This window comes from Pinus tabuliformis, chromosome 5_1 (genome assembly GCF_031772625.1).
Source record: "Pinus tabuliformis cultivar Carrire ecotype Pingquan chromosome 5_1, CPIR1, whole genome shotgun sequence".
In the NCBI taxonomy this organism is placed as follows: domain Eukaryota; kingdom Viridiplantae; phylum Streptophyta; class Pinopsida; order Pinales; family Pinaceae; genus Pinus; species Pinus tabuliformis.
This window is the reverse complement of record NC_142305.1, coordinates 32,302,348-32,319,884: the sequence shown is the minus strand read 5'-3', so window position 1 is coordinate 32,319,884 and position 17,537 is coordinate 32,302,348.

Sequence of the window (17,537 nt, the reverse complement as noted above, 5' to 3'; positions counted from 1 at the left end):
CAAATTTAACTGTGTAAACCTAGTGACATGACAAAATTTGATTTTGATAGTCCTAACAAGCATTGTAAAAGCACATTTGATCCAGGTAACAGGCTAACAAGAATGACACTAACACAGTCAATGGGGTGGGGGGCTTCGCTATTAGACACGGGAAATTCCAATTAAATTTGAATCATTGACAGTTGATCTAGACATGTACTGATGAATGTTGTGACGTAACAGAAATTGTAACAGTAGAATGAAATCTTATCTTGATTTGGGAGACATATTTGGTAATTAACTCTGACAAGACTAAAAATAATGGCACACAGGACAAGCCTTAATGACACTAACAGGAAAAGATATCACAAATCTCCTCAACCACAATGGGTTGTGGTGGGTCATAACTGAAAAGACAACAAACTTGTACAAAAGATGGAAAACACAAAAATTACTAACTTGTCAAAAGACTTATTGAGGCTAATACCCTAACTCCTACTTACTACTCTTGCAAGGAGAGGACACATTATTTTTAAGGTGGAATAGAAAAATAGGGCTTTAGGGAAGCACCATTCACCCATGCAAAAGAAAGTGTACCATCGAGATGAGCAAGCTGAACAACACTAGAATCTTTGATTTCTACAACATATAAAGGAGCAAGCCAATTCATTTGGAGCTTATGAGGATGCTTGTAATACTTGACGTCATAAATAAATACATAGTTACCCATAAAAATTATTTATTTTTTATGTGTCGATCATGCCAAGCCTTCTGACGTTCTTTCTCAACGGTTTGATGAAAATAAGCAAGAAATCATGACTCATCTAGCTACAATAATTCATGCACTCATTCAAGAATAGACTCATATTCATACATTCAAGTTGAATTAGCAATAAAAATATTAGGAGTAATAAACTCAGCACGAAAAACAACTTCTTTCCCATAAAGCAGTTCAAAAGGACTATAGTGGTGCAACCATTTGAGTATAGTTTGGTAGGCCCACAAAGTAGCAGGAACTCGTTCATCCCAATCATCTTGATTTGCAAAACATATCTTTGTAAGACCTTTCTCCAAAATTTTATTGAAAGATTCTACAATCCCATTGGTTTGTGGATGATAGGGAGTGCCCTTATTATGATATAACATGAGCTTTTGTCATAGCATCTGAACTATTTCATTGATGAAATGGGAACCTTTATCACTTGTAAGACTTTGCAGGCAACCGAATATGGTAATAATGTTTTCAAAAATAAACTGAGAAGTCATATCAACAGTGCAATATTTAACTGGAGAAACTTCCACCCAATGAGTTAGATAATCTGTTATGGTAATGATATATCGAGTGTGTGAATGACGAGTAGGAGGGTGGATAGGCCTAATAAAATCAACAACCCATTTTTCAAAAGTAGAAAGATCCTGTACCAGATGTAAGGGAATTTCATCTCGACACGATGGTCGGCCAACCCGTTGAAAAACATTACAAGTCTTGGCATATTCTTTTGAGAGAGTCTACCACCAAAGGTCAACTTTCAAGACCTTTCAAGAAGTTGCTTTCCATCGAACATGACATCCATCAACTCCAGCATGATGTGGAGCGATAAAAAGGTGTCTTTTTAACTCCTAATTACCTTCACATTAATTATCAACCTAGGGACAACTTTTTATTTCAAGAGCATACTCAGTCTGAGGCGGCTATTTACTTAAGAGTAATGTTTTGCAGTATAGTGCTTAAAATGCAAAAGTAAATGAAAGCTGGAAACAAAATCTAATTGGAACAACAAGAAACTGAAATGTTCTAAACTAAATCATTCACTCAAACAACCATCAATCGAGGATACAGTAGCAATAACTCATTCCTCTGGATATTGATGCAATTGAAATCAAACCGGAGCAAGACAATCAATCTGGGAATGAGGAAGCAATAACCAATGTTCTCTACAGTCGACAGTCCTGCTTTAAAGAAATTAAAAGGAAATCGAAATTGAACTAAAGCTGCCATTGAAATTAAACTAGGAAAACTCTTTAAAAGCAAACTATTGCAATTAATCAACATAAATGAACAACAAAGTAAATGGGTAGCAAACTGTAATTAAAGGAATCTAAACAACAAACTCTAATTAATGGAAATCAACAACAAAATACCTTGAAGCCTAAATCATTCATTCGGAAAAATAAGCAATGTATCAGTCAAGGGTCCAGTAACAATAACTCATCCCTTTGGAAACTGATGTAACCAAAAGTAATCAAGGAACAGATCATTAGCCTAGGGACTAGACAACAAATGCCAATGCCCACTACAGTTTCGGACCGTTCTTCACACCAAAGCAAAGATAATGCGAATAACAGGAAATGGAACAGAAAATTAAATATGAATGTACAACAATCCAAATCAAGCACGAAACACACTTATCATTAAAAGGGACAATAATTTGAGCTTCGATACAATATGCATGAATCACAGCTATAAAGTAACAGCAAGTGTAACGGAACAACAATCCCGAAAAAACAACAGTCACAATTTAAGAATACATCATACAGTTGTACCGATTTAGGAACATACAGCGCGGTTAATCTGTAATCGAATGACAATCTGTAAGGAACAACAATGTTATATCAATTATCAATAGGAACAGCAATGCGATACAAAGTTAAAATGATAACATAACATTCCTGTTGCAGATAACGATAGTATCCAATAAAGTATATCTAATAGCGCTGATATGTAAAACAGTAAAGTGCATCAGATTACTGAACAGAGTAAAAGAAAGAGATCAAACCACACATGGAGCATAAAGATATAATACAACAGCAACGTACTCCACTAGAGGCTGGGCCCTTAGCTGCCAACGGATGCTGCTGGGTTACTTCAGGATCAAAGATGGAATGGCAACTAGATTTATATTAAAATATCAAAGCAGAGTTATAGTGGATTACAACAAGAAGTCTCTCAATCTCTCAGCCATTATCCATTCTCTCTGCCATCCTCAATTCTGAATCTCTAATTCATCCTCAATTCCATCATTCGAATCCATCCCCCTCTTTGATCTCTGTTTTCATTTAAATAGAGAGAGTTCAGAGAGAAGTTTCAACTGAGATAATTACAACATGATTTCTATTACAAAATTAGATTGTTTCCAACCAATTGATCAACAAGAAGATATATTTCCATCTTCCAACAAGAGCAAGGCGAATTTGGCTTTTGCAGCTGAGATTTGGAAAATGGCCACACAGCGAATCTGAGAAAAGTGTGCTCAAAGAACCCTGCGTTTCTCTCAGTACAAGCCGAATTTGGGCAAATCGTTCTTTAATAAAGTTAATTCGATCCATTTTAGACAAAACCCATGTTCCAAATTTTCCAGATTCGTCTTCATTTGCCCAGGATCCCAACCGCAAAACTGTCACGTCTTATTCCAGCGAATTTCTGAGTTGGCACTTTTAATGATCAAATCTTCAATTTGGAAATTATCTTGGAGGCTAAAAATGGTGAATAATGTTACAACCAATTTATTAAAACTATCATTCATAAAATCATGCATAATCATCAATTTATTAAAAATAAAGTAGAATAAATAATATTTGTTCATAAGAGCATAAATCATCATAAAATGGATTTATATAATAAATTATGACAAATGACGTGATGAAGAATGGTAGAAATGGGTGGAATAAGTGTTCACAAGTGATAATAATAATGGCATATTAACGACCCAACATACCCCCACACTCAATATGTTGCATGTATTCATGCAATGAAAATTGAATATATTGCATGTCCTCATGCAACCCAAAGACAAAAACCCATGTGTTAACCAATCAATAAAAAATGTGTTCATATCAGCTCATGAAATGGATAGAAAAAATGAATTCTTCCTTAATTAATGAATATTCACTTTTAGTAATCTTGATGAAGGCATAACAATTTTTACATTGACATTCAACTATATGTATATATGAAGTTGCAACAAAATATGATATAAGTAACAGCAAACTTCATTAACCATTTTCTCAAAAACTACAAACCAGCTTTTGTTGAAATTTGGCATGTAAATTATAATATATGAGTGCCTTTATGATCCAAAAATTAGACTGTTTTGATGCACGGATCATGAGATATAAACAAAATGGTTGTAGGTGAGAGTGCATGATTTCCGAAATTTTATGAACCAATTTATCTTGAAATTTTTTGGGTTTGTATTAATGATATGTCTGTGTTTTCCAAAAATCACAAGAATTGAGTTCACAGCTTTAAAATATTATGGAAATCAATTTCTACAATGAAATTGTATGCCTTAAATGAGAAAGAAAATAGAAAACATCCATCATGCGTAGCAATTCCTCCCCCTCTTTGAAAAATTAGCATGCCCTCATGCGATGCTAGAAAACAAATAGAGGTGGTTGCTACTATCTATTGAAGTCTATGCTTGGTGTAAAACAACATGGAATAAGGGAGGTGTTGAGAATGAATAAGAATATCAATGGATGATAAAGAATATGAATGACATGGTCATAAGAAAGAAATGAATGAAAGCAACACTCCCCCAAACTGAAAGATGATATGCCGCTGAAAAAGGGGAAGTGGTAAAGATGTGGAATGAAGGATGATAAATAATGCTCAAAATGGATTTCATTAAATTCTCCTAAATTCGTAATAAATCAGAAAATTATGCTATTTTACCTCAAGTTTTACCTCCAAAAAGAAAAATGTGGAATGACATATATGTACTGGCATTTGTTGAAACTGATGTAGGCAAAGTTGGCACTGAAAGTGATGCAAAAGGTGGAATCCAGGTAAGCACATCATGTCTGAAGAATTTTTCACATTCACAAGTTGCTCGAGCCTCTATTGTTAGTTTCAATAGTGTGGTCATGCTGTGAATAGAATTCTGCCCATACTTATTGTTCTCCTATAAACAAAGCACTATTTTTCATACAATGTTCTTGAATCCATAGTGTTAGCTTTGAATAGAAATAGATAAGATGCATGCAAAACTTTCAGTCAGAATTTTTTTTGTCAAATCAACAAGTTATGGCAGGGTGTAGTAATCATAGCGCATGCAATCCCATAATGCATACATTCCCCTCTCCAATTGAAAAAGGGATTTCATGACCATAAAGCCTATGAAAGGTGTTATGCTGATGGCAAGGCAAGGGAATGAACAATACAGCAGTAGAGTACACATATCAATGATAGGACGGCGAGAGTTATGGTTATAATGAGAGCAGAGTGTGTAAAGATAGTTATGAATAAGAGATAGGACGCTTTGAATTGATGATAAGTGATGAAAAGGAGAAAAAGAACAACAATATGCCAAAAAGATGCTTTACTGATAGTATGCTAGCTGAAAATGATGCGATTGATCATAAAACAATTTCTCATGCATAAAGGTTCAAAACAGGGAAAAATTTAAGGAAATAACTTCTCTGATAAAAAGAAAAAATAAGAAAAGGGTATTATAATAATAATTGACGATAAGATATAACTTCAATAACATAAGCAGAGCCGCTATTGCCAGCATGCGTCCATAGCCTTGCCAGGGTTGCTTTTTAACCCATATGAGCCAGGATCCTCAATTTATAAATGGAGAGTTACAGTGCTGTTCTACAAAAGAGATCAGTGTGCTGGCGTGGTAACCAGATAATCACACTGCCATTCACTGGGATGTAGCAAAAGTGATCAGGCCGACTCGTGATGAGACCTCCTATTCCAAGGACAATTTAGCTATCTAATGGATCATAACCCTGGTGTGGTGGCCATAACGGGAATGTCACTTTCTTACAACCTTATGAACATGGTAGGATGGCTCGTAATGAGACCCCCTATCCTCCATCTGCGAACAAAATTTTGTTGTTATTACACATTTTTATGATAAAAAGAAGGAGGCTTAGTACTCCTTAAGAGCAAGGATGGTGGAAGAAGTTGAACATGCCAATAGAAAAAAAAATATACCCATAATCTCATTTATTACAGACAGAGAAGATTATAACTAGGGAGGATGGAACCAGCATGGTATTAAGATGATCAATCAGTATCATGTACAACATCAAACAATGCAGTAAAGTAATATATAAATAATTGTGTTCCTTTTGAAAAGAATCTATCATCAAGGAGCTGTCTTGTTAAAGATCATAACGTGAATGATATTAACTTGCTTCAAAAGAATCCATAATTCTTGTCCTCATAAAAGTAGTGTACTTCATGCCATAAAATGGAATTAGTAAAATATGGTTGAGATGAATTAGGAATAATCCCATAAGAGGAAGGAAGGGTTGCTCTCGAAAATAATCCAAAAGTGTTGCTCTTTTGAATGAACAACAAAAACACTCAAAAAGTGGTGTTCCTTGTAGGGAACAACAAAGGAAATGCACACAAAAAAGCAAAAATACACACAAAAAAAGTGTGAAAATGCAAATGTCATTCCTTTGGAAAAATGAACAGCAAAAACTAAAAGTGTCATTCCTTTGGAAAAGGAACAGCAAAAACACAAGTGCCTTTCCTTTGGAAAAGGAACATCAAAAATGAAAAGTGTCGTTCCCTTGGAAAAGGAACAACAAAAATGCAAGTGTCATTCCTTTGGAAAAGGAACAGCAAAAACGCAAGTGCCGTTCCTTCGGAGAAGGAACAACAAAAATGAAAAGTGCAGAAGTGTTGTTCCATTCGGAAAGGAACAACAAATCGTGAAAGTGCAGAAGTGTTGTTCCATTTGGAAAGGAATAACAAAACGTAAAAGTGCAAAAGTGTTGTTCCATTCGAAAAGGAATAGCAAAAAGTGAAAGTGCAGAAGTGTTGTTCCATTTGGAAAGGAACAGCAAAACATGAAAAAGGAACAGCAAAATGAACCGTGGAAAAGGAACAGATAATTGAACCGTGGAAAAGGAACAACAAAATGAACCGTGAAAAAGGAACAACAAAATAAATTGCTGCCCCAAAAGGTGTTGTTCCTTTGGAAAATGAACAACAAAACGTAAATGTTGTCCTTTTTAAAAAGGAACAACAGAAACAAAAGTGCACACAAATGTTGTCTCTTCAAAAAAATGAATAGCAAAAATGCACAAGCATAAAATGCAAGCACGCAAAGAATGAATTCGTTGTTCACTGTATTGATGCTGAGGATGAGTTACACTTTGAATGAAGCAACATCTGAAACACAAAATATAAGAGAAATTAGAAAAGAAACAACATTTTATTTAAAAACAATATGTAAATAAATTAAGTTACAACAACTATGATATTATGTAAAAAAATGATTTTTTTGAAAAATGTTTTGGCAGCAAAGACATGACATGAATCTTCAAATGGAAATCAATTCTTCATTTCTTCTATTATGAATCCGTTGGGTAATGAGTTGGATGAAATTCCTTTGTTTCATTTAAAATTTCTTTGAAGAATCACTCGTCCATAAATTGTCATTCTTTTTCTCCTAGGGCCTGCAAAAAAACGAGTGTCTACCTGTAATAAAACATTAAATCAAGGAGAAAGAGAGGTGCACGGCTCCCATAATACAAGAATTATGCAAAAAAAAAACTAACAATTAGTTACTCTGTAGAACAAATCCATGGAGAAAATAACAAAGTAAAATTTATTTGTCACCTACGGGGGAGCAGTGGTCGACCATACTAACCAGCAGTGTTTTAATCACAACTTCTTTGTTTTTTATCCAAATTGAGTGATTCCAAAGCTAAATGAGAGCTAATTCAAAGGTGTATCTCCAATAGAAACAATTTTTAAAAATTCAATGCTATTATATGTCAATTTTACTTAGAACAACCTGCATAACAGAGTCATTTTCGCTTACCCCACTTAGAACAACAGTGAATGTTTTAAGCATAGATTCTTCGTTTGATGTCAGATTCAAATGATTCAAATAGGAAATGAAATTAGATTCATTTATTTATCTCCAATATAAACAATTTTTGAAGACAAGAAGAATTGATAGGTAAAATACTGTAAGGAACAGTCGGAAAGACAAAGTTTTAAGAGTGCTGATTTACGATAGACAATCAATATTTTGATCATAATTTCCCCATACGATATCGAAAATGAGTGATTCCAATTGAAGTGTAAACTATATTCATAGGGGAATCTACAATAGAAACAGGTTTTAAAATTTCATTCATTTAGGCCTCCAAAAACTGACTGTCCCAACTCTGTTCCTAAGCTGCCTGCTAGACACCCTGTCAATGTTTTGGTTTGAAGTTTTTCGTTTCAAATCCAAATTGAGTGATTCAAATTGGGTTGGAAAGTAGATATCGGGGGCTACTTAGGATAGAAACAGGTTTTAAAAATATTGCATTTTGGTCCCTCAAAACATGACTGTCCTGACTGTTTGTTCAGAAATTTCATCAAGCCCGCAAGCAAAAAAAAATGTGATTTTCAAGCATTTTTTCAAATTGGTGATAAAAGTGAATATGAGTGTTTTTAGAAATATTATTTCCATTATAAGTCATCTACATACACAAATGAATAAAAAAATTATCACGATGTTTATTTCCAGAGCATGTTGCAACAAAAAACAACTAGCTTTAGAAAAATAAAAATAAAAAAGATGTGTTTGTTTTATTTGTTTATTTATTTTATTTTCTCCACTATCCTACTCTTCTTTGAGAATCGAATATGTTTATGTATAAGAGTATTTCCAGTGGAACCATTTTAGAAATAAGGCTTTACGTATGCACATACCCAAATTTAAAAAATGCATGTTGATAAAAATTAGGGTATGAGAAGCCAACTTCCCTTGAAAAGATGGTATCAAAAGTTGTTGAAGTATGGAGTGATGATGCAAACACGTGATGGAGTGAAACCAATCTTCAATATATCCGTTACTTTCTTGATTTCCCATCATACCATGAAGTTCTTGAGCTTTTAAAATGGCTTGTTGGTGCAACCTCATTTTCTTCCATAGCTTCTACAATTTTTGAATTTAAAACATTCTGAATCTCATTGTAAGTTTTCTCTAATGGCACATGTGAGATAGAATGGGTGGGAAGGTTGGGTAAATTTGGTAGTCCAACATTGTAAGCATGTTTTACTGGTTTATTGTGGTGAGGGTGTGGAATTAGTTGAGCAGGAAATTTAAAAGTAGAAATGTTGGGCAGTTTTTTACCATAACAGAAGATGTTCTTCATGTGTTCCTTCGAAGCTCCTTCTTCCAATGTTCTTGTCAATTAGTTAGTGAAATGGGTGGTGCTTACATCACCACTTGAATGAAATCATGTGATTCATTTTTCAAAATTTCTATTTTTTCCCTAGTCATTCACACAAAAATTCAAACATCTATTTCTACCCAACAAAAATTAACAAATCTGCCGGAAAGCGGGCAGGGGAGCAGGGCTGTTACATGCTCTGTATGCAGGTTCTTACCTTTCGTTTTTAATACCCAATTCTCTCCTAGCAGGCACTCATCAGATTCACACTACTCTTTAGAAATGACTACACTCTCCCCGGCAACGACGCCAAAATGTGGAGCGATAAAAAGGTGTCTTTTTAACTCCTAATTACTTTCACATTAATTATCAGCTCAGGGACGAATTTTTATTTCAAGAGTGTACTCAGTCTGAGGCAGCTATTTACTCAAGAGTAATGTTTTGCAAAAGTAAATGAAAGCTGGAAACAAAATCTAATTGGAACAGCAAGAAACTGAAATGTTCTAAACTAAATCATTCACTCAAACAACCATCAATCGAGGATACAGTAGCAAAATTCATTCCTTTGGATATTGATGCAATTGAAATCAAACAGGAGCAAGACAATCAATCTGGGAACGAGGAAGCAATAACCAATGTTCTCTACAGTCGACAGTCCTGCTTTAAAGCAATTAAAAAGAAATTGAAATTGAACTAAAGCTACCATTGAAAGTAAACTAGGAAATCTCTTTAAAAGAAAACTATTGCAATTAATCAACAGAAATGAACAACAAAGTAAATGGGTAGCAAACTGTAATTAAAGGAATATGAACAGCAAACTCTAATTAATGGAAATCAACAACAAAATACCTTGAAGCCTAAATCATTCATTCAGAAAAATAAGCAATGTATCAGTCAAGGGTCCAGTAACAATAACTCATCCCTTTGGAAACTGATGTAACCAAAAGTAATCAAGGAACAGATCATCAGCCTGGGGACTAGACAACAAATGCCAATGCCCACTACAGTTTCAGACCGTTCTTCACACCAAAGCAAATATAATGCGATTAACAGGAAATGGAACACCAGATTAAATATGAATGTACAAAAATCCAAATCAAGCACGCAATACACTTATCATTAAAAGGGACAGTAATCCGAGCTTCGATACAATATGCATGAATCACAGCTATAAAGTAACAGCAAGTGTAACAGAATAGCAATCCTGAATAAACAACAGTCACAATTTAAGAATACATCATACAGTTGTACCGATTTAGGAACATACAGCGCGGTTAATCTGTAACCAAATGACAATCTGTAAGGAACAGTAATGTTATATCAATTATCAACAGGAACAACAATGCGATACAAAGTTAAAATGATAACATAGCATTCCTGTTGCAGATAACGATAGTATCCAATCAAGTATATCTAATAGCGCTGATATGTAAAACAGTAAAATGCGTCAGATTACTGAACAGAGTAAAAAAAAGAGATCAAACCACACATGAAGCATAAAGATATAATACAGCAGCAGCGTACTCCACTAGAGGCTGGGCCCTTAGCCGCCAGTAGATGCTGCTGGGTTACTTTAGGATCAAAGATGGAATGGCAACTAGATTTATATTAAAATATCAAAGCAGAGTTACAGTGGATTACAACAAGAAGTCTCTCAATCTCTCAGCCATTATCCATTCTCTCTGCCATCCTCAATTCTGAATCTCTAATTCATCCTCAATTCCATCATTCGAATCCATCCCCCTCTCTGATATCTGTTTTCATTTAAATAGAGAGAGATTAGAGAGAAGTTTCAATGGAGATAATTACAACATGATTTCTATTACAAAATTAGATTGTTTCCAACCAATTGATCAACAAGAAGATATATTTCCATCTTTCAACAAGAGCAAGGCGAATTTGGCTTTTGCAGCTGAGATTTGGAAAATGGCCACACAACGAATCTGAGAAAATCGTGCTCAAAGAACCCTGCGTTTCTCTCAGTACAAGCCGAATTTGGGAAAACCATTCTTTGGTGAAGTTAATTCGATCCATTCTAGACAAAACCCATGTTCTAGATTTTCCAGATTCTTCTTCATTTGCCCAGAATCCCAACCGCAAAACTGTCACTTCTTATTCCAGGGAATTGCTGAGTTGGCACTTTTAATGATCAAATCTTCAATCTGGAAATTATCTTGGAGGCTAAAAATGGTGAATAATGTTACAACCAATTTATTAAAACTATCATTGATAAAATCATGCATAATCATCAATTTATTAGAAATAAAGCAGAATAAATAATATTTGTTCATAAGAGCATAAATCATCATAAAATGGATTTATATAATAAATTATGACAAATGACGTGATGAAGAATGGTAGAAATGGGTGGAATAAGTGTTCACAAGTGATAATAATAATGGCATATTAACGACCCAACACATGACATTCCCATAATACACATTCACGCTCATGATCAAGGATACAATGGTGAAAAACTTGATCAAGCACCGTATTATATAGTTGTCCCACAATAAGTTAATAGTTTTCTACTCTAACTACCAAATGTTTCTTTTGCATAGTAGCATAATCAGAAAAGCATTGACATATTGCAAGAAAAGTGGAAATATCTTCGAATTAATTAGGGACGAATTTTATATGAAATAAATTAGCATGTGACAACTGATCATCATTATATCCCCTTGATTCTCCTAACTCTAACCTGGAAAAATGATTTGGCCCCACATTAGATCTTCATGGCTTGACAACCACCTCAAAAATAAACTCCTTAAATAACAATAACCACTGACAAATTATTCCCTCAAGCACGGGCTTATTGGCTAAATATTTTAGTCCAGAGTGATATGTGAAAAACTTGAATGGACCTCCCAACAAATAATGGCATAATTTTTGGAGAGAATAAACCATAGATAAATCTTCATGTTTTGTAGTAGTATAGTTCTTCTTTGCATTGGAAATTTTTGTGCTTGCAAAGTAGATAGGATGATCCAAGTTTCCTTCACCTGGTTGCATTTGCATAAATCCTAAGGCATTTCTGGATGCATCAACATGGACATGAAATTTCTTATTCTAGTCAGGGTAAACTAGGATAGGTGCACTTGTAAGCTTATCTTTCAAAGTATAAATTGCAACATCACATTCAGAGATCCACACAAAGCATTCATATTTCTTCAAAATCTTCTCAGGCGGTGCTGTGATTGAGGTGTAATTTCTTATAAACCTTCAATAATAACCAATATGTCCCAAAGTTGAATGCAACTGTCGAACAAAAGTGGGTGGAGGCATATTCAGTATTACCACAACCTATTGACAAGATGTAATTCTCCACCAACAACAAGGGGGTCTCCCCGATGAAAAATCCCAACTAGACTCTACATTGTTTGGCTTAGGGATCCCATCTGGTATGTAGGCCCGACTTCCATACTGGTGGTTGAAGTTTTCTTTGGACAAAAGGTGGAATACAGATCAGGAAGAACACATACACTTCATCAAACACATGGGAGCAATTGATCAATGTTCCATAACATGAATACCATAAATAGCAATATCAGAGCTTTACGACATGAATATCAAGTAAAGCATTGTTAGAAAAACTTCAAATAAGATCATGCATATCTAAAGAATACACTTAACAACTATGAATGAGCTCAAAATGTCTAACTGTCAACAAACAAAAGCGAGTGCACAACCTATAATAATATTATGCCAATATCAATAAAAACAGTTCATCAACATAAGCATAGTGTTAGCATATCATATACCATACATGTGTTGAAAAAATATTCATAGCACATGAAGATACACAAAGAGACTACACATCAAAATCTCATAGGAACCTTTTCTTCATCGAACTAATAATATCCATGGCATCACAATATAAAGAATTCATCCTATTCAATAGTTGAAAGAAACAATTACTCCTTGCATTTATTAGAAGGGCACAAGTTCTCAAAACAATATGTACCAAAATAAGTCCCAAGCTAAAAGTCATTTACAATATTCCATGAGGGTGTATTTATAGAAAAGAGAGTCAATTTTGGTCTCCTCTTGAACCTTGGCCTTCCTCATGACCGTTCAACTTCCTCATGACCTTTAGACTTCCTTTTGACTCTTGAGGTCCCTAATTTATCCTACTCTATTCTATTTTGCTACTTTTAACAAAATAGGTAAACCCTATCCTACCAACTTAGCAAAGGACAATTCTGGACTGTCTAAATGTAGCTTCTCCATGAAGTAAGTGTTCCAGATCTTGTATTCAGCAACTATGGGGGCTATCTTTGGTTGTTCCTCATCATTCCTATGTAGACATTCAAGGGAATCTTGGATGATAGTACTTATTTTTCCATTAACCTGATTGGCTAAGGTCATCAACTTTGTGTACATTCTCACTAGTTCTAGCACATATTGCATGGTGTAATCCTTTGTAACCTGCAATTCATCTGAATCAATAGCTTGCCTGTAGGTACCAACAAATGCCTGAACCTCCCGTGATATGTCTGCTTCCTTCCTTACTTTCCCAACCACCCCAATAGAAGGAACCCTGTGGTTCTCGATCAGGGACTCCAAATGACTCAAATGATGCATGTAAGAAGCCATAACTTTATCTACATCTCTAGCTAGTTTGTCATGAGATTGAATCTTGATGAGTAGCTGGAATTCGTTCTTTGGCATGTTTATTCAATATTTCTTTGGGAGTATTGTCGGTGCCTTTAGATACTTGGTGGTCCACTCATTAATGTTATCAAAAGCAGTGATGACCTCCTTTAACATGCAAAACCTTTCTTTTGTGTTAGTTTGTATGGCTATAATGGGCTCCACAGTGTGATGAAGTTTTGACATCTCTTCACAAACCATTTCCATGTCTCAACCAAGGGTTTCAACTTCATCTTTGATCGTGGCATGTACCTCCTTTGTGCTAGAGTGAATCAAACTGAGAACTATGTTCTCATCTTCCATTCTCCTTATATCTTCTTCTACTCTGCGACCCTCTGCTTGGATCCATACAATTATTTTTGGAGTCTTGTGATTTTATTTCTCATCCTAAGAACATTCAGCTCAGTTGCAGTTACAAAAGAAGTCCCGGCAGAGGCGATCAATTTGGGATTAATGGTTGTGTCTACGACAATTTCCCTTTCCGTAGTCACATATAGAGGCTCTGTAGGGATCTTGGCATAACAGTTTCTCCTTTCCTACATGATCTTGAAATTGACCTTATCAATAGTGAGTTTGGTTGGGTCGAACACTTCGTCTTCGACCTCCTCAGGAATGCCCATCTCCTCCAAAGGAAGATGTCCCCCGATGATGGGAGTAGATAGAGGAACATCCAATAGTGGTAGCCCAACATGTTCACTATGTTGTTTCTGTTGTTCAGATTCCAGTTGAGCTTCCTTGTAGGCCTCTTCCTATAGCTTCTTTAATCTCTCTTCTTCTTCTCTGCTCTTTTCTTCCTCTACCCTCCTCCTTTGTTCCTCTTTTAGGTTTTCATCTCTTATTCCTCCTACTATTTCTTCTTCCTGAGCTCCTCGGCATGCGTACGCATCTCCTTTTGCTCCTTCAGTTCTTTCTCCAACCTCTTTATCTCTTCCACTTCTTTGGATTTCTGTTCTTCTTTCTTTTTTAACTGTTCCTCTTCTAGTTGCTTCTTCCTTTCTTCTTCTTCAATCCGCTTCCTTTTATTGAACTAGTTATCTGGTTGTTAGTCACTTGAATCCTGTGATCATTTGAGCTCTTCTTCTCTTTTCCTTTTAATCTCTTGTTTCTTCCTTTCCAAGGTTGCATTCCTCTTCTCTAATGTCTCATCATATTCCCCCTCATCATAGTTGCTTGGGGGGTCTTCTATCTCTTTATCCTTGTGCTTCTTGAGATTAGTTGTTTACTTTTGCTGCTCCTTCTTCCTCTTTATGGCAGTTGAACTCTCTCGAAGGATCATGCTTTCCAAGGAATGCTCAGGTTGCTCATCATCTCTTTCTTGTTTCTCACTTGTGCTGAATTCCCTAGTAGCATTGTACCAATTCCTGATCTTGTCTTCGTGGTCATGCTAGGAATGTGGATATGACCAATTCAAGTTGGACCTTTTGTAGTGAGTCACTACTATGTTTTCCGGGTCATAGGTGTGGTGGCTGAGAGTCACAAATGTTGGCATTATGATTCAGGTGTTGTCCTTGATGGCAAACTCATTCAGGTGATAAATCAAGAAGGACGCAGAAAATATGTTCAGCAAGTAAGTCCCCGCAGGTAGACCATGCAGAACCCGCGTCCAGGGCCGCAGGCCAGCCGTTCAGGAGGTGCGTCCGCCCAGTGCACACATTTCAAGGCAGAGAAAAGCACGTGGGGGTTTCTTGTGTGGTATCTAGCCGACGGTTTTGTGTTTCTATGGTGTCGGCTCGTGGTATTGTTCCACGCTTTGGGGAGAAGCTTGCCTATATAAAGCAAAGGAGTTCATTTGGATTAAGTATCATCTTGGTTGAATATCTCTTGGTGAGATCTAGTCCAAATCTATAAGGGCGAATCTTCTAATGGACTACGATCTATATGGCGCATGATCAGATCTGTGGATCTGAGTGTTTGGGTTGGTTCTGAAGTCCTCTTATCTTCTATATCTGAAGGGACGCAGATTCAGTGAAGGGAAAGTGCGCCGGGACGCAGTACAGTAAAGGCTCAGGTGCGTCTCTGAGGCAAAGGGCGCGGCGCGACTGTGGTATTGGGTGCGTCTCTGAAGCGAAAGACGCGGCGCGATAGTGTTTCTGTGTGCGTCTGCACGCAGAACAGCATAAGGTACACTGCGTCCAGTCGCAGGCCACAGAAAGAAAATATGCGTCCCTGTCTTAAGATAATCTGTTGACTGTATATTTCTGTCCATAAGGTGTTCTGGGTTGTTTCTGTAATTACTGATCTGATATCTGTAGTAGACTGTATCTGTTGTATACTTGTTGATCATTTGATTCTTCATGAAAAGAAGTAGGGGGTTGTAGCTCCCTTCCAGGAGAGACTGGAAAACGAGAGAGAGTTGTAGCTCTCTGCAGGTTGCAGCCTGCGTGCTGGTAAAGGACTGCACCAGTACAAAATCATTGTAAAAAGAATTTCTTGAAAGAAGATAGAGACATATTGCAGCAGGTGGTTTTTCTCCCGCATTGGGTTTCCACCTTACATCTTGTGTTCTTTGGTGTGACTGTCTATTTTCTTTATTCATGCTCATTGTTTTATGGTACTGATATGCAAGAATATTTCAAAAGATCAAATAAGGAAGATTTGGTAAATTGCTAGATAATACTGATTCACCCCCCCTCTCAGTATTATTTCCAACAATTGGTATCAGAGCAGGTCCTTCAGAAAAGCTTGATCGCTTGAAGGTAGATCGTTCATCATGAGCAACTACGAGAGAGAAGCATCAATCAGGCCACCCGTCTTCGATGGGACAAACTTCAATTATTGGAAGGTAAGAGTTACTGCATATCTTCAATCTCTTGGTACAGAAGTTTGGAACATTGTAGAATCAGGCTATGCCTTTCCTTCAGCTACTCCTACAGATCCAGCTGAGAAAAAGCAGTATGAAACAAATGCAAAAGCAGTCAGTACTCTATTAGGAAGTATATCTCAAACAGAGTTCATGAAGGTCATGCACTTCAAATCAGCAAAAGAGATATGGGACAAAATGATCACTAGCTATGAAGGAGATGAACAGGTAAAAGAAGCTAAACTTCAAACTCTCAGGATTCAATATGAGACTCTCAAGATGTATAATGATGAAAGTGTGGCTAATTATTTTCTTCGGGTAGATGAGATTGTTAATTGTATGAAAAATTTGGGTGAAGAAATAAAAGAGACTATAGTAGTTCAAAAGATTCTAAGATCTTTATCCCCCAAGTTTGAATCTAAAGTATCTGCAGTAGAAGAAAAGGAAAATCTCCGTGTTCTCACTATGTCTCAGCTGCATGGAATTCTAACTGCTTATGAAATGAGAAAGGGAGGTCCATCAGACAGAAGGGAAGCTGCTTTTAAAGCATCAGGCAAAGAAGATCACTATGAAGCAAGTCATGTTCCAGAAGAAGAGGAAGAAGAATCAAATTTTGTCAGAAATCTTCAAAGGGGTTCTGGAAGGTTCAGAGGTAAGCTACCTTTCAAATGTTTTGCTTGTGGAAGAGTAGGTCATTATGCTGCAAAATGCTCTTATAAGGATAAAGGAAAGGAACCAGTTAGATGGAACAAGAAACAGAGTGCAAATAAGAAAAGCTACTACACCCATGAAGATAGTGATGGCTTATCAAACAGTGATGAAGATGAACAAGGTAACAAATATAGATTGTTAATGGCATTTGAAGATGATGATTATGAGGATGTTGTAGATGTGGATAACCTTTATGATGAAATTACTAGACTCAAGAGATGTATAGAAGAAAAGAACATGATTATTGATACTC